The sequence below is a fragment of the Hipposideros armiger genome, unplaced genomic scaffold, assembly GCF_001890085.2.
Source record: "Hipposideros armiger isolate ML-2016 unplaced genomic scaffold, ASM189008v1 scaffold_556, whole genome shotgun sequence".
NCBI lineage: Eukaryota > Metazoa > Chordata > Mammalia > Chiroptera > Hipposideridae > Hipposideros > Hipposideros armiger.
In genome coordinates this window covers 956,613-975,190 of record NW_017731906.1, presented here as the reverse complement: position 1 = coordinate 975,190, position 18,578 = coordinate 956,613, and the positions used below count along the sequence as shown (strand labels likewise).

The 18,578-nt window shown below is 45.0% G+C and overlaps 1 protein-coding gene and 1 long non-coding RNA gene across 11 annotated transcripts in view; one reads left to right on the top strand and one right to left on the bottom strand.

Annotated features, from left to right (window-relative positions):
- Window positions 1-18,578, top strand: part of TENM4 (teneurin transmembrane protein 4) — a 601,437-nt gene that overhangs the window by 228,220 nt on the left and 354,639 nt on the right. The gene's annotated exons all lie outside the window — the stretch shown is intronic.
- Window positions 10,324-17,431, bottom strand: LOC109371250 (uncharacterized). Its single transcript, XR_002121846.1, has 4 exons — window positions 17,091-17,431; window positions 16,547-16,721; window positions 13,565-13,684; window positions 10,324-10,617 (listed from the first exon to the last, which is right to left on the bottom strand). It is a non-coding gene; the product is annotated as an uncharacterized LOC109371250 (long non-coding RNA).

Here is an 18,578-nt window from a genome sequence, read left to right as displayed (position 1 = left end):
ACAGCCTCTGCTTTTGTGCTTAGGTGAACTGTGTTGAAAGGCTTGAGAAGAAATGCTGAATATTTTCCCCACATGTAAACAGATATTTGGTCTACTGAGGCCGTGCTTTCACCTGGCGGAGAGAAGTATTAAAATTTGAAGGCCTTTGGTTCAGTGGGCTCAGGAATCCCCATCTTTGGGGCCAAGTCAGGATGTAACCCTGAAGCGTGACATTCAAAGACACTGGGATTACGGATTGGCGGAAAACACAAAAATAGGTCGCCGTTGCCCTTCTCCAGACACTGAGGCATAAGCCAGGATCTGCATGTCATTTTCATTGGCATCAGTACAGAGATACTTCATAAGAGGAATCAAAAGGTTAAACCCTGCCTCTGGAGGCAAATGGTGATAAGACGAGCACTCCACTGGGGTGGGGGAAAGAGGGGTGAGGGGGTGCTTATTAGGCTCTTTTCCTTTGGCTCCAGAGCTCATGTTGTTTTTCCTAGGCCTCTTTGTTCATTCAACCATTCTCGCATTCATTCAGCAAATGTTTATGGAGAATTGAATCTTATATTCCCAGGACCTGTTTTAGTGATTAGAGACAGAAATAAGATTTCTATAGTAGTAGTAGTACAGGTTAATTTATGCTGCAGTAACAAACAACCCTAATATTTCAGTGGCATAACAGAGGTTCTCGTGTTATATATTCAACATGCTTCAGGTGCGTGTGATCAATAGAGTAGGAGTTCTTCACACAGTCCTGTGAGGACCCAGGCTGATAGAGTCTCCACCATCTCATAGCTGCACCATCTGGAGAAAATGGCCTTTGAGACTGATTCTCACAGCCCATAGGCCTGACGTAGTCCCATGGCCCCACCTAACTGCAGGGGAACCGGGATAGGTGCTCCTCCTTGTGCCCAGAAACAGCAGAGAACCAGGTTGGTAAGCACCAGAGGCCTCCAGCATAAAATGGACTGGTGGTGAACACAATTGAATACCTACCCTTGAGATGTTTCCATCCAGTAGAAGAGACAAGTACACAGACCTAACAGCTGAGGGAAGTCAAGAGTGTGCTGGAGAGAGGGATAGGAGTTGTGATGTGAGATCAGAGAGGAAGAAGCCATTCACTGGACTCTTTCAGTGTGGAGGTGGGGGTGTTGGCAGTCCAGCCAGGAAATGCCATGGGATGCTCATCTGTGCATGGACTGTGGGACTGCTGAAGCATATGAGGGCAGTGCTTTGTGTGGCAAGAGATACGTCTAAGTGAGCAGGGCCTTGGGCAGCATCTGTGGGTGTTTGGACCTTATCCTGCAGGGGAGGAAAAGCCACTGAAGGGCTTTAAGTAGGAAAGCATATGATTCGTCCTCTGTGTGTTTTGGTAAGGTCACACCCTGGGTTCCACCTAAAGGAGGAGAGTGAGACAGACATTGGCACCCCAAATCAGAGTAGTAGTCATGGGAATGGATTTGAGAGATACTTACATAGAACAGCTGATAAAATTTGGTGACTAAATAAATGTCGCCATGGGAGAGGAAGTGGATACAGATCGGTGACTTCATTTTTAAAAATAATTTCATTAAAATATAACTACCATACAGTACAATATTTCAGGTGTACACCATAGTTATTCAACATTTATATACCTGAAGAAGTGATCACCATAAGTCCAGCAACCATCTGACACCACACCATTATATCACAATATTATTGGCTATATTCCCTATGCTGTACATTACACCCCCATGACTTTTTTTAAAATTTTGTATCAGTTTCGGATGTATAGCACAGTGGTTAGGCATTTATATAATCTATGAAGTGATCCCCCCAATAAGTCCAGCACCCATCTGACACCCTACATAGTCTTTACAGCATGATTGACTATATTCTCCATACTGTATTTCACATCCCCGTGACTATTTTATGACTACCAATTTGTACTTCCTAATCCCTTCACCTTTCTCACCCATTCCCCAAGCCCCCGTCATCTAGCAACCATCAGTTTGTTCTCTGTATCTGAGTATATTTCTGTTTTGTTTGCTTGTTTATTCTGTTCTTTAGATTCCACATATAAGTGAGATCATGTGGTATTTGTCTTTCTCAGTCTGACTTATTTCACTTAGCATAATATCCTCTAGGTCCATCCATGTTGTTGCAAATGGTAAGATTTCATTCTTTGTTATGGCAGAGTAATACTCCATTGTATAAATGTACCACAATTTCTTTATCCATTTGTCTATTAATGGGCATTTTAGTTGTTTCTGTATCTTGGCTATTGTGAATAGTGCTGCAGTAAACATAGGGGTGCATATATTTTTTCAAATTAGTGTTTTGGATTTCTTTGGATAAATACCCAGAAGTGGAATTGCTGAGTCATAAGGTAGTTCTATTTTTATTTTTTTGAGGAACCTCTGTACTATTTTCCATAGTGGCTGCACCAATCTGCAGTCCTACCAACAGTGCACAAGGGTTCCCTTTTCTCCACAGCCTCACCAACACTTGTTGTTTGTTGATTTATTGATGGTAGCCATTCTGACAGAGGTGAGGTGGTATCTCATTGTGCTTTTAATTTGCATTTCTCTGAGGATTAGTGACATTGAACATCTTTTCATATGAATAACCTCATTTTTGATTGAGGTAACTGGGATACAGTGAGGAAATGCTGGAGCAAGTTTGTGAAAAAAGATAATAAGCCAAGTATTAGACATCGTTGAGTCTGAAGTGCCTGTGGAAACTCCAAATCGAGATTTCCATGAAACACTTGATATTAGGGCCTAAAGCTTAGGAGAGAGTCTAAGTAGCCTTAGAACTTAGAGCTTAGTTCTCTTCGTGCCACTCCAGAGCATCTAAGAAATTAAAGGTGTAGGGGTAACCTATGCCGAGAATAGCTCTTTCCTCCAGGGATCTCAAATTACACATCTATTGGTACCAGAATTGCTTTTTTTTTTTTTAGCTGAGCCATCCTGCCACCTGTTGGCATAGAATTGCTTTTTAAATTGTGTTTCAATCTGGGTGCTTTCAAAATGGAATCATTTCCTGCTGATCAGTTTTCCTAGGCTGAGGGCAAACACTGCTCTCTGGCCGCCCACAGCCCCCACTGTGGTGCCTACCAAGTTGCTGTCATTATTCAGACCCTGAGTCCCTGGAGGGCAGGCACTTGTTCACCTGGCTCAGTAAATGTTTCTGGAACAAATGAATGAATTAACTCCAAACTATTTTAAATTGTTGGGTCCCTTATGAGAACATAAATAGCACTTCCATTTTCCAAAAGCCTTTAATAAATTATAACTCACCAAATTCAAATAAACATTTGTTTTAACTTCCACCAACCACATCTCTGGAGGATTTGACACCTTTTCATCTTCAAAGTGCTCTCAAAACAAGAGCTGGCTTTCCCCAAAGGCCCCTCTTTGGAAGTTGTAGACTGTAAACAGATACAGAAATGTATTAACATTCAGAAGTGAAGGTGCCTCGGGCCAGTGTTAAAGAGAATCTTCTCCAGCAAAGAAAAGAAAATAATTTCTTTGATTTTTTTTTTTTTTTTAGTGCTTTCAATGTGCCAAGGGCTGTGTTAAGGGCTTTCATTATCTGTTACCTTTTTTCTTAATGGTCCTGTGAGGTAGGTACTCTCATTTTTGACTTCAGAGATAAGAAAACTGAGGCCAGAGTGATAAAGTGATTTTCCCAAGGACACCTAGGCTGGTAAGAGAGAGAACCAAGAACCAATCTTAAGTTCTGACTCCAAACCACTGACCTTTCGTTTGCATCCTTATTTCTCAACTTTGGCTTGCGTATTTCCTGCCTCAGTCACACACAAGGTGTAAATTCTGGAGCTCCATCCCTGACTTCCTGGATAAAACTCTGGAGAGAGATGCTTGGATCTGCATTTTAAATAAACTTCCCAGTACTTCTTAGGCACGCTAGAGTTGATGACCTACACTTTATATCCATAGTGGGTTTGTAAAACTTAAGAGATTTTTGTCTAAAGGGGTGAGAGAAAACACCAAGGGGAATAACTAGGCCCTGAACACTGCTTTCCACTGAGCTCGGCCGATGTGGCCTCCTGTATGCTAAGTGCCTCAGCATCTCCCCTTCTCCACCTCTCCAGGCTGTGCTGGCCAAGAGGGAAAGCTTGCCCTGTTCCCCTGCTTTTCATGGCAAGCCTCGGTTGATGTTTTCTCTCCACTCCATATGGATTTTGCAATTAACTCACTAGAAAAGTAAATCACAGGGTGCCTGGAATAATAAGTACAGTGAACGCCAGGCCTCAGCCAAGAAGACTGGGACTGGATCCAGAGCGTGACTAAGGTTGCTGGGCTGGTGCAGGAAGGAGGCAGGAGGCCAGAGGCTGGCAGCTCCTGGAAACTGGACAAAGACAATAGATGAAGAAGCAGGAGAGGGGACCGCTGCTTGAGCCTGAGCACCTTTTCTCTATGTTCAGCCGAATGCTCAGCGCTTTAGATTCTTGACCTCACCAATTCTCACAACTCTTTTTGGGGCAATATTATTGTTCCTATTTTATAGGAAAAGCTGTTGAGGCACAGAATGACGAAGTTGCTTCCCAACTTCCAGCTTCTCCAGGAAGCCTTCATTCCTCCGCATTTATTGTAATCTTTTCCTTTTTCTGAGCAGCTAGAGGAAGAGCTTCTTTCCAGCAGGCAACCTAAGGACAGTTAGGGGACAGTGAGAGCCGATCTGAGGAACCTGGCTCCTTTTCTGTGAAATGGAATAACTGGACCTAGGTGTCAGGGCTGTTGTGAGTACTAAGCCTCATCTCTTCTGGAGGAGGCCTTTACACACTACCTGGCACATGGTGGGCACTTGGAATGCTATTTCCCTATTATGTCCACATCACGCACCTAAACCATTTCCTGTCACAGAATGACTGACACTTCTTTCAAAGGTCAAACACCTCTGGGTTGCACAAGGAACAGGAATGCTTTCAAGCTAGCTCAGGGAATGGGGTTTATAGAAGGATTATATGTGGACTGGTAGAACAGCTGGCATGGAAATCAAGAACAGTCCAGTGTCAACTGGACTGAGGCTAGCTGGAGGTTCTGCATTCAAGGTTGGAGGTAATAAGTCTTTATCTGTCCATCTTGCCCTCTAAGGGTGCTCTGCATGCTTTGGCTTCTTGGTGCTTCTTGGTGGGGCATTTCCTGCTTCCGGTTTCAATTTCTGAGAGAAAGAATCTGATTGGCTGAGCCTGTCTTTACATGTCAAGCCATAAGTCAAAGTAAGTGGGTGGAGTCAAGCAGGGCAGAGTCATGTGATATACATCATGGCTGCCTAGGCCCGCCCCACAGCAGAAGCCTTGAGCATGCTTCTGAAGGGGCCATGGGCAGGCAGGCACAAGATGATCTATTTGCCCCAAATGGCCCTGTGTAGATTTTTCACTCCAGAAGAAGGAAGATTTAGCCTTCTCCATTTTTCTGTCCCCTCACACTGGGCCTGTATTCAGTTCTCAGGAAAGGCTTACAGGGTTAAGAGGGAGAATAAAGGGAGTAAAGATGATTGGAGGTTCTCTTTGCTCTACCTGGTTGTAGACTGTTTACAGAAATGGCTTAACTGAAAGTATGGATGCCTGCAGTCCCCGCAGAGGGAAGTTTTTTTTGTTTTTGTTTTTTTGTTTTTCTGCTAAGGAACTCTGCCAGGGATCTGACACACTCATTCCCTGTGACATCCACTTCCAAATTTGTTCAGTTTACAAGTCAAAAGCGGGTTTCTCTTCTTGCCTCCGGAGCCTAAAAATCAAGCTGTCTTCTTTTTGCTTCTCACAGCTTTCGGAACAATAAAGATTCTGAAATTTGAGCCAGGCTGACAGTTCTGTTGATGGATGTACGGGAAACATAGGGGCTGGGTTTGTCCTCTGTTGGGTGGCATTCACTCTGCCATCATCACAGCTCCAAAACCCTTTGGTGGGGAGGGGGCTGTGAAACAAGTGGGCATGACTCAGCAGAGCACCAAGAACAGACACCAGAAAGAACACTTGGCTCCTGATGGGGTTTGGTGGTTGTTTCCTTGCCCAGCTAGAAAATAGAGCAAAGACGGCCTAATTGAAAAAGCAGTTACAACTGTTTAAGCTAGACTCAAGGAAGGGTAGGGGCACCCATTTCCTCTAGACCTGCACTCTTAGAGAGAAATTTCTGCAGTGGTGGAAATGGTCTGTATCTGCACTGTCCTGTAGAGTAGCCATTAGCCACATGTGGTTATCCAGCACTTGAAATGTAGCTAGTGTAGCTAGTGCATATGAGGAAATGAATTTTTTATTTTATTTAATTGATTTAACTTTAAATCTATATTTAAACAATCATATGCCATTAGTGGCTACCATATTGGACAGCACGACTCTAGAAGCAAGAGTCTTTGTTCAGCTCCGTGACAGCAAGGAACACATCTTGTACCCATATCCCCAATGCCTAGCACAGTGACTACCATTGGGCTGAATAATATTCAAATGAATGAATGGAGTAGACACTGGTAGTGATGAAATGGAGATAGTATCATATAGAAGGTAAGAGCACAGGATTTAGCATTGGGCAGATCTCAATTCAAATTCTGGCCCTGACATTTACTTATCTCTGTGACTGTGGGAATGTTACTGACATCCTTAAGCCTTTCTTATCTGTGAAATGGTTACAAGGACTTTCTCTCTCATAAAGTTACATTACGAAGGATAAATAAGTTCGCATATACAGAGTGATTAGTGCAGTGCCTGGTATTAAATAAGCCCCTGGCATAAAATAAGTAGTAGCTTCATAGAAGAGACAGAGAAAGTGAAAATTAACCCTGCTGACAAGCAGAGAATCAGTGCTCTGACCAAGACATAAGCAGACCTTCTCTGTGGCCATGCTCAGGGCAAAAACATGGCTCATGTGAAACACAAAAAGGACCAAACAGCCACCTCTCTCACAGCCGTTGCCCTTCCCAGAGGGAGTGCTGCTTATGTACCTACTGCCAGCTCTAGTCCTGCTTTAATCCTCCCACCTCTACATAAACATGCTCATTTATTTCATTGTCCCTACGTCTTGAGAGTATCCACTCCAGAACCAACCCCTGCTTCCCTGATTCCTCTTTAAAATTATCTAACACGAGCCCAAACCATATAAGAGGCCCTTTCCAAGCCTGAAGTAACCCCAGAGTATATTCTCCATTGTTTCAGCAAGTTAAATACACCCATTTTATAACTACTGATGTCATCCTCGTGGACTTCATCACTTTCACACCTTATTTGCCAAGATGATGATGTGTGAAAGCAGAAGAGTCACAGAAAAGCTTCTTCCCTCTTCTAGCTCTTTCTCTTCGTGTGAGGCTGGGCTTCCTGCAACCTAACTGCTAAGTCAAAACTCCCGCACAAAGCCAGGGTTTGAACTTACGACACCTGTAGTTAGTGGCCAGAGCTGCTTGGCCATTTCTGCTTTTTATTGCGGCTAGAAAAGCAGCAGAGAGAAATGAGATCAAAGAGCAAAAAGAGTTTTCTTTTTCTCAGCTAAGAGAGAGCTCAGCTGCTTGTGCATTTGGCTCAATCTCCTCTTCTTGGTTTATAAAAAGTCTTTGACCTCAGACTCTAATCGATGTTTAAATAAGAGAGGCCAGTGAGGAAAAGCAGGCGAGGAGTGTCCAGAGAAGGCATCAGAGAGGAGTACCATTTGCACTGGGGGCTTTGTAGATGAAGAAGGTGAGAAAGAATGGTTCAGGCAGACAGAGATGGCGTCAGAGTTCCAGAGCCCCAGAGGAGCAGTTTTCAGGGAAGGGGTGGTGCGTGATGAGTTGGAATTTGAAATATAATGGATTTGAAGCACCTGGGAGAGATAATCACTAAACACCTGGAGCTGAATAAGGGGTCCCAGAGATTCTGACTTAGAAGTGATCATTCATTTTCTCATCCATGTATCCATTCATCCACTTATCCAAGGGAAACAAACGTATGCAGTACATCCCTAGACAGGCCCTATGTTAGATACTGAGAGTCCAGTGATGAGCAAAACAGGGTTCCTGGTCATGGTGATCCCTGACGTCCTGTGCCCAGCTTGGGCCTTGCAGGACTTCTGGTTGGGGTGATCTGGCCATGTGTCCCTGTTACGATTTCCTTGGAGATGTTCCTTAGGGGAAGGCATAGAGCGGAAGCTGATGTCAAACACTGGTTGTTCAGCACAAGCGCTCCTGCTTTCTTCCACCACAGGAGTCATTTTCTAGTACTGTTGCTCTGATTTGATTAGGAAAATAAATCCTTCTGATGATTCTCATGCAGGTCAACTTCATGAAAGGTGTATTAGAAATATATAGATATTTAGTTCCCTTTCCCCTTGCATTCTTTACTTTGAATATCCTGATGGATTTGAATGAAAACTGCAAATAAGTGTCCACTGGCTTTCTTGGGCAGCTTTTAGTTATTGGGGGGCAGGGAGGAAATGATACATGTATATATATACTTGTACATATCATCTACAAATCATGGAGAAAAGTCACATCGACAAAAAAAATTTGAGACATGGTCATTTAAGGAAGGGTTTCTCTTAGAGGATTTGGACTAAGCTATTCTTGAATAGCCAACAGCTTAAAAAATGAAGCAAAATGATATATGGTGTGCTTAACTGTAGAAACTCTAAGGAATGTGTCTTCCATGTCCTTGTTGTACTGTCAGTAACAAAGCAGAAACTCCAGCTCTTTGATTTTAAGCGTACAGTGACTGGAGGGGAATTCCTAATAGACCTCCCAGACTGACAAGAAGCCTGACCATCTGATTACCTCATAAGGTGCTGCCCTTCCTCCATAACCCAGTGCTGGAGTCACTATGAGTGCCAGGGGGCTATCACTTAAGAACCACATGGGGTGGAATTGGCCGTGCTGTTGAGGGCTCCCTTATATGTGAAGGAGCTGATGGCACGAGAGCCCCCTAAAGGGCCACACTTGGGGCTAGAATAACAGGTGAAGAGAGAGCAGGGACGGTAACTCTCCCATCTTCGTTCCTCAGGCTCCAACCTCGCTTGTACTCAGCTGCTGAAAAGCAGTTGACCACATCAGCTAAATTTGAGTTTCTAAATCTCGCTGTGCCTCCTTGAGTTCTCTCTCTCACGGGGGTTAAGACCTCCTTTCTGTTCCCCTTGGGTTCCATTTAGCCAAGCATTCACACCACGCTTTTCGGGGCGTTGGCACGATTGTTATCATGTCTTCTTCTCCTCTGGACATTTCTTCCCTGCAAAAAAGCCCTGAACATTTAGTTGCTTTTTATTTTAGAACCTAGATCCTCAGGAACTCCATACCACCAGTTAACCCTAAATCTTGAGGGAGATGCATGCATTGGCTTAATTCTGGATAATCCAAGAAAGCTGGTGATGCAGGGATGTGGGATGCATGGGAGAAAATGGCCATGTGATTTTACACAAGCCAAGGAGAAAAATGGGTCTCTTGGGCAGATGTGTGCTCTGGAGTTCTGCTCTTCAAAGTGGACCTGGGGCATGAGCTGCTGAGATGGGCAGGATCTCAGCCTCACTCCAGACCTACTGCATCAGAAATCTGCTTTTCCAACAAGATACCCAGGTGGTTCATACACTCACTGAAGCTGACAAGCACTGCCCTAGACTTTTACGAAAGTTGATTTCAGAAACTTCGGAGCAAATACTAGATTTAGCTTTAAGGCCAAAAGATTCAAAAGGGTGGAGAAAGGAAACAGTAGGGATAAGACCATCTTCTATGTTTTTCAACATCAATATAATGTGGAAATAAATAGGAAATTGTCTGTAAAGACAACACTTAAGAGTAGTTTCCTCAGGACGTGAGTGGGATGGGGTGGGAAGGAGTGAAGGAAGGCTTGCATTGCTGTTCAGCTTGCTTCTGTATTGCTTGAATGCAAAAAACATGAATACCTGTTAGTATTATTTTGGAGATAAAAAGTATGCAAATTAACTAATATAACTAAAGCAAGAAGGATGTGTGATTTTGATAAATGTAAGTTTGACAACACAGCAAAGAATAACCCCAGGAAGCTGCACAGGCGTTTCTCAGATGAGCTGCAATTGAAAAGGAACACATGAACAGCATCGTTCCCATTGGTGAAATTGCAGGTGATTTTTTTGGTTTTGTTCTTTTTTTTTTTTTTTTCCTTTTATGAATTTTAGAAATCTCCTGCATTGAATGTGTGTCACAATGTAATAAGAAAAATCGAACAAAAATGTTTTAGGGAAGAATTATAAGAGCAAGATAAAGAGACACAAAGCGAACATGAGCACAGTAGAGTGACACAGAGCTGTGGGGTGCAAATGGCGATAAGTGAGGGTGAGCTAAGGATTTTTTTTAATGTAAAAGATAAAAGCAACAAAAGAATTTTTAGATGCCCTGGGTGTCGTTTCTCCAGCGTCTGCTGTGTGCCAGCTGGATGCCAGCGTGTAGTCTGGCACCACTGCCACGGAACAGATGAGGAGACAGAGGCTGGGAGAGGTCAAATACCTTGTGTAAGGTCAAGACAGGAGTGAACTGGCATTCACACTGCATCTTGTCACTCTGTGCTCTGGACCTCTGGGTTCAGGACACTGAAGGCCATGAGTGTGAAGATTAATCCATCAGGTATAGGCTGTCTAAAGGCCTCATATCTTCATCTGTTGTATGTAGAGCAGTGATTTTCCAAATTTTAGGGCAGTTGCTCTGTAAGAAATGAAAGGACTGTCTCAGTCTGTTGGGCTGCTATAACAAAATACCACAGTTTGGGTTGCTTATAAACAACAGAAATGTATTGCTTACAGTTCTGGAGGCTGGAAGTCTAGGTTCAGGGCACCAGCATGGCCGCACGGGTAAGAACCCTCTTTGTCTTGCATTGCCAGCACCTTCTCCTTGGGTCCTCATGTGGCAAAAGGGGCCCGGGAGCTCTGTGGGGTCTCTTTAATGAGACCGCTAATCCCATTCATGGAGGCTCTGCCTTCAGAATCGAAGCACCTGCCAAAGTCCCCACCTCCTAAGACCATTACTGGGCATTAGGGTTTCAACATAGGAATTTGGGGGCACAGAAACATTCAGACCATAGCAGGGGCCTTAGCGCCTGCCCTCTGTAGCTCCTGAGACCTCCTCCAGCAGCCTTCATGATTCTGACAAGCACAGGGTAAAAACCAGGCTTCGAACAGAGGTTCTGAAAGCTCTACGAATACCTAGTCCCCTAGATGCTCTGAGGAATAAGGTTTCCACGTACATGTGAGGGCCTCCGCCCCTGGGGCTGCTCTTAGAGCTGTGCTGTGCCTGCCAGCACAGTGCATGCCGAGACACGGCCCACACTCTTGTGTGAACCTTGTCATCCAGGCCCACTTTACCACAGACAACATTCTTATGGAATGCCCTTTAACATCTCACAGAAATAGTGCTCCCAAAAACCAGTCATGAGATAACACTTTTTTTTTTTCATTTTTAAACATTGAACTTCCACAATATTTTCTACTTGGTAGTTTAAGATGTCTTCAGAATATTTTCTTCTTTGAAGAAATTTCTAGAGAGCTAAGGATGTCTCAAATTATACCCACAACAAGAGCAGGATCTCCTATCTGTGCCTCTGAGGCTGGAGGTTAACAAGGATTCCGCCTGTGTGCGACACAAGAATAGTATCTGGTGTTACACTCGCTCCACTGCAAAGAACAAGGTCCTCTCAGTCCTGGTGGGAAGTGGGAAAGGAAGGAGGCTGAACTCAAACAGACATTCGCAAGCAGTTCTACCATTGGACTCCATGTAGGGTGGTGGTCTTTTTGGTAACTTTTTTTCTTTTTTCCTTTTTCACCTAAGCCATCCTGGCAGCTCAGTGGCAGCTCAGCTTGGGCTGGGAATCGAACCAGCAACCCTGTTGCTTAGAGCTTGCACTCTTGAGTGTGCCAACTGAGCCACTCGGCCGGCCCATTTTTATAACTTGTTGTTCCCATTATATTAATTTGCCTCCTACCGTTCATGGTTATAGCAAAACCCTAGATTTCCCGGGGTAACCTGATTTCAGGGAATTTAAAAACTAAAGCTGATTCATTAAGTGCTTAGCAGAAGTTTATTTGTAACTTTATAGGACTTCTCAAATGAATAACTTCATAAATCTTAAGTCCACAAATCAAATCAGTTTTTTTTATTTACTTGTTTATTTGGACTTAGGAATAAGCTTCTAGTGCTCTGATAGCAAAAACAGCTGCTCTTATTAAATACCTGTGTTAGGTATGAAAACATCATGAGCCACAGCTCTGATGTGACACATTCTCGCCAATCCAAGTAGACACCATCAGGGTTTTATTGAAGCAAAGGAAATACGTTGTTTACGTAACAAGAGACAGCCTGGTGGGCCAGGAAAGCTTGTGCTTTGGTGCCATGTCATCCTGGCTCTCAGAGCATTCATTTCCTTATCAGTGAACTGGGGACAATAATACCTTGCTTACAGGCTTGTCAAGAGGACTGCAAATATGTGGCCACAGTACCTGGGGTATAGTAGGAGATCAGGAAATTGTAGCATCCTTTCTTCTTTGATAGACTCTGAACATCAAAACGATATTTAGTCCTCCATCCCCAATATACAAACACACCCCATTCCTGCTCTGGTATGCACCTTTCTCACTGGAGTATGTCTTCCTATTTTTACTTCAAAAAAAATCAACAAATATTTATTGAGCACCTGATGTATGCCTACCCCTGTGCCAGGCACTTGGGACAGATCTCACAATCTAGTGGAGGAGACAGACAAGTTCATTACTATATCAGAGTTCCACTTTTACAGAGTACAAGTCAACTAGCCATCGAGTGTTACAGATTCAGTTCTTCCTTGAGGAGGGAAGCGAGTTAGAAATGCGTCCAAGGGTGGGTGATACAGGAACAGTCTTCAGAGATGAGCAGTGAATGGAGGGTAGAGGGCAGAGGACGTTTTACTGCTCTGTGGCTTGTTAAATTATCCCACCTCTCTGGCTGAACCTGTGCTCTCTAATTTTCACTCCAAAGGAGCTAATCACAGGCATGTTCTTCCTGGACAAATGAATAGCAGCTTCTTGTCATCAAAATAAGTCTCAAGGGCCTGGAGTGTGGGGAAGAAGTATGAATGCCTGTTCCTAGGGCTAATCTCTTTATTTCCTAATACCACCTTTCCTTGAGACAATAGGGTAGAAATGTTCTACTTATTTATCAAGTCATCTTGCTTTTTGGGTTTTTGGGGTTCCCCATGAATGCTTAAGGAAGGTAAATCACTCGTCAGAGCCACAGGCTCCCACCAGAACCTTCTCTTAGGCTCTTGCTGGCTTAGCCTCAGGTGAGCTGCATCTGATTACCTGAACATTTGAAAGGCTCTCAAAACATCACTTACATGTATACCATACTTCTCAGTCTTACAGGAGACAGTTTTTGCAAACTGAAGTCACCAGAGGCTCTTTCTTATGGAAAGCTCACGAGGCTGGCAGTCTAGAGACCTGGGTTCCAGGCCTGGTTCTACCACTCACTTGCCATGTGACCCTGGACAAGTCATTTTTCACTTCCCTCTTGGAATTTCAGTGGCTTCATTTGTAAAAGCAGGCAGTGAAATCAGCGGCTTTTATGACCCCTTCCTGTTCTAAGGTCCAAATTTATAAATTCCAGAAGGAAAAAGGGAAGTTACCAGCATAGAGCTCCCTTGTGGGTACAGTGGTAGTGACTGGCGCGATCTTCAGGCCTCCAGCTGGGCAGCACAGTGAATTGTGTTTACGTTGGTCTTCTCTGAGTCCCAGAGCATTGTCACCTGTTTTAAGGAAAATATTCAAGATGATAGGTATCTGCTTTTGCATGTCAGGTCTCAGTGAATCTTTATTGATGGTAGTGATCTTAATCATGGTGACTAAACTGCCTCAGAATGAGACCTGTGATTCAGGATCAGAGGTGGGGCAGTGGTGTTCCCATAGCGCTGCAGAGCAGGGTTCCTCATCCGTCACATTTGGGCCAGAGCATTCTTCACTGTGGGCTCTGTCCCGTGCATTGTAGGATGTTTACCAGAATCCCTGGTTTGACCCACTAGATGCCAGTAGCAACCTTCCTCAGCCATGACAACCAAAACTGTCTCCAGACATTGCCAAATGTCCCCTGGGGGTCAAAATTGCCCTATTGAGAACCACTACTCTAGAGTAAAAGTACAAACAACTGTCACTTACATTTGCCCAGAAGTGCTAAGCCTTAAAACAGGGCACATCCAGCCCAGCAGGACCCTTTACGCCTCAGCACCCACCTCACCAATCACACTGCCCTTTCATGGGTGCAGTGCTAAATCCCTCACCTTGACCTTCTCATCCCCAAATCCTGTTCTCATCACGTATTCAGCAAACTTCCGCTAAGTGCCCATTGTATGCCGGGATTCATGCTAGATTCTCAGAAAACAGTGAGGCGCTCCCGACTCAGCCACTGATTGCCCGCTCCTCCTCTATCCTAGGAATCGAATGCCTGCTGCTGGCTTCCTGATGCCTAAGCTTGCTTTCCCTTCTGATTCCCCACCCTGGCTTCGAAGCCCCAGGCCTGACGTAGCCTAGGCCCCTCTGGTTGGGCACAGCCTTTGGCCCTTAGCCCTCCATACTTTGTTCCCTTGGTAGGACTACAAAGGCACTCATCCTGGAGACGGGGTCCCGTTTCCCACCCCTCCAAAATATTGTCTATCTGTGTGTGTGTGAATGTAATCAGTCAGTCCAGGATTTAGTGAGCAGCTCTTATGTTCCAGGACTTGTGTTCTCTCTACCTTACATCTCCATATTTTTTAAATTTCCTTCACTAAGTAGTTAGGAGCATGTCCTGTGTGTCAGGCACTGCTGGGTGCTGAGGATACAAGAGTGAGCAAAAGCAGACATGGTTTCTACAGTGCAGGGGGCGGGGCCAGCTTTCATCACATCAGCAATCATCCACATGACTGTCCTTTATTACCTCTTTGTCTCCTTTCTCTGTCTCCTCACTTCTCCCTGCCTCTCTCCCCTTTACCTCTGTCTCCTGCGTCTCTCTGACTCTCTCGATCCTTCCTCCGCATCCAGCAGTGCCCCTGGCCCAGGCCAGCCAAGAGGCTTCTCAGGGGTGCTGGGCCTCATCTGGGTCCCTGCCTCCCTGGCTTTCTCCTGGTGGGAGAATTACTGTTGTTTAATGGGGTCTGCCGAGGCTGTTGGACAGGAGTCATCCAGGCCAGGCTCTAAGTAAGAAGAATCACTCCTTCCTGAGGATGGCAGAGGGATATGAGGCCCGTAAATCATCCACTGAGAGCAGGCCCAAGCAGCACAGGGCTCTGCTCAGCTCAGTGTGCCACTGGGGGAAGATCCTAGACATGGAGAAGGGTTGGGGGCCAGCACCCCAAGAAAGACAAGCTGCCGACACCCAGTGTGGGACCCTCTCCCTTCTCTGCCTGAAGGACAGTAGATGCTGAGTTTTGCTTAAGAGCATATCCAGCTAAATTGTTCTTTAACGTTTTTAAGAGAGACACAACCTTCCCATCCATGGGCCAAGGTGGTCCAAACCCAACATCTCAGCCAAGGTAAGAGAGGGTTTGGGAGACTTCCTGATTTAGAGTGAGTGATTTAGAGTAACCTGGGAACTCAACCTGGGTTCCACATATTTGCTAGGTAAGCCTGTCACTCTTCAAGGCTTATGTAAAATTGCAATGATGTTAGATACCACATCGCCCAGTACAAGGAGAAGAATATTAAATAATGCTTGTAAAGGGCTTAGCCCCGTAGCTGGCACATGAAGTGATCAGCGAATGCCAGCTCTGGCCCCATGGCACTCTCTGGGCCTCCAAGTTTCTTCCTCTGATTACATGCCTGACTGCTGAATGCAGAGAAGGCAAGGGTCTTGCTCTGAACCCTGGGTGCATTGTGATTCCCCGTTAAAGGAAGTGGGGCTCTGCCTATTTCCTCTCCCTAAATTCTTCCAAGGCCCTAAACCTCCCTTTCTCTCACTAGAGTAATACAGCTGTTTAACAGCTGTTAACTTGACTCTTTTCAGGAGATCAAGTTCATTGTCAGTGATATGATTTCTCCCCATAAAGGACTTGGGGATTTCTCAAAATGAAAGCTGTTACCAAAGAGAATAGTGTTATTAATAGGGCTCCCTGGAAAAGAGCCCACCTGGATAGAGAAAGCTACTCGCCACAAATACCAAATCACTCTCGTCCCATTTTACGCCTTCCCCGCTTTCCTTTGCCCTCCAGCTTGGGAAGCACTTTCTGAATTAAGATTCCAACCACGAAGGCCCCCTCTGGGAATGGGACTGAGAAATGTGGAGGCCTGGTTTGGAGGAGTTCTAAATCACTCAGTTCTCCAGGGCCTTCTGCTCCCGCAGGGGCTCTTGGATTTCCAAGACAGCCAAACATCTGAGGTGAAATAGATTGCTGTATTTGGACAAGAACAATTTAATGATCCAGAAAGTAGAGAACATGGACAGAGGAGAAAGCAAACTAAGCCATACTCTGCCCTCAGAGAGAAAGAAATTGATTGAGGGTTGGGGGAGGTAGCCGTCCCAGGCAAAGCAAGTTTGCTAACTCTATAAGAGCATTGGTTATCAGCTCCCGGAAAAGAAATTGGAAAGCAAGGGAACCTAGCAGGCAGAGGAGGGCAAAGATTGCAGCTCTGGAACATACCTTGTGTGTTACCTGTCTGCCACACTCCGAGCTCCTTGACATAAGAGGCTGAGTCTTCAGAAGGGGATATTGGGTAGTGAAGACACAAACCGGGCAGCCGGGCTTCTCAAAGTGGGTGTGGGTATCCTTGGGCCTGTGCGGAGGTCATCAGGAAAGATAATGAAGGCCTGTATTCCTGAAGATATGAGGGAAAGATTGTTTTTTACGTTAAAATAGACATGAAAATATTATTGAAAGAGGAGGCAAAATTGGAGTGAATTCTTTAGATAAAATATGAGAATTGAATGAAATGTCAAACAAGCAGCTGATCACTTAAGGCTAATTTCTCAAGACCTTTTAGGGCATGGTTCTCAAACTTTAGGGTGCACATCTTCCACCCGGGGTGCTTGTTAAACTTGCAGAATCCTGGGCCCCCTACCCAGAGATGATTATTGGCACTGGTTCTAAGGGAGTCTCAGAAAGCTGTACATTAATTAGTGCCCCGGTGGTATTAATGCAACTACATTAACACAAATCCTGCCTTGGAGAGCGGGGGGTTACTTACCCTTCTGCTATTCCGGCTTGTAGTGGCTGCTGTGCTGCCTCACCCAGATGCCCCCACGATGAGGCATTCCTTCTCCAGATGCCAGGCAATGTCGGCAGCTCACCGTTCACAGCCACTTCATTCTCAGGGAGTTGTCCTCCTCTAAGGGAGCTGCCTTACCCAGCCCAGGTTATGCCTGTAGGTAGCCTGCATCCAGTGACTCCTCCATGGGGAAGGGGATTGAGTGAGGATTACAGAAAAACCCAAACGCCTTGGTCCAATCTGCGACAACTCCAAAAGGCCAGCTCAGCCGCAGAGCTCTTAACGAGGTTGGCCGAGGCCAGCGTTGCAACTGCATTGCAGTTCCAGGTCTCCGTCTGCCCGGCGCTGCTTCCCTCATGCCCTCACTGAGAGGAGGTGCTCTTGAGAGCAAGAAACCTCCTGCCAGCACATCTCCATCAAAGAGTTTCAGTTTCCCAGTGAACCTGACCTAAGGCAGGCATATGCTTCAGACAAGTTTGAGAAACATTAGATAGTGTAAAACGCATAGCCTGGAGAATGAGATAGCCTAATATAATAACAATAATATCACAACAGCAACAGCTAATATTTATTGGGTTCTTACAATGTTGTGAGTGCCTGATATTTATTTTTCTCCCTAAATCTTTACAACAACCCTGCTACTGTCCCCATTTCACAAGTGAGGAAACTGAGGCACAAAAAAGTTAGGCAACTTGCTCAGGGTCACATAGCTATGAAATGGCAGAGCTAGGGTTCAAATCCATATGGTCTGCCTCTAATTATTCTACTTCCAGGAGTCTGGTGAAGGTTTTTCCATGGGCCGTCCATATGATCTTCGTGCAAGTGAACCTAACTGGGCTTCAGTGTCTGAATCTGTGGAATAGGGTCTGTGGTACCCACACTGCAGGACCATAATGGGGCTGAACTGAGGCTCAGCCTGTATAAAATACCTAACACATGCCTGGGGCCCAGCAGGTACCAGGTAAACAGCTAGGTCTAGTGTAGTCTTGACAGGCACTCAGTAAATACTTTTTCAGTACATCAGTGAAGGAAGTTTGCTCTCCTGCAGGAAGCCCTTTCTAAAATGGCCAAGGTTCAAAAAAATGTCAGAAATGGTCAGAGAAATGGGCGGCATGTGTTTAAGAGGAGATGAGTGTGTAGAATAAGACTGAGGAAAAGGAGAAATTGCGCCAATGCACAAATCTGTAACTGTTGAGTAGGTGGGAACATCAGCTCAGGAAGCTGAAGATGCAGCTGAGAATTCTGCTTTCTATGTCTTTATAGGAACAGTGACATGGAAGATTCAAGGTGTTGTGGGGGATCCAGGCACTGTGGCTACCCAACCCATGAAACCCTCAACCAAACACCACAAGACTTTGACTTGAAAAGTGTCTTGTTCTGGCTCTATCACAAAATAGTTATATGATCTAGGGAAAGTCAACAGTCCTTGATCTCAGCCTCATTTGGAAATGGAGGTGGATATCTGAG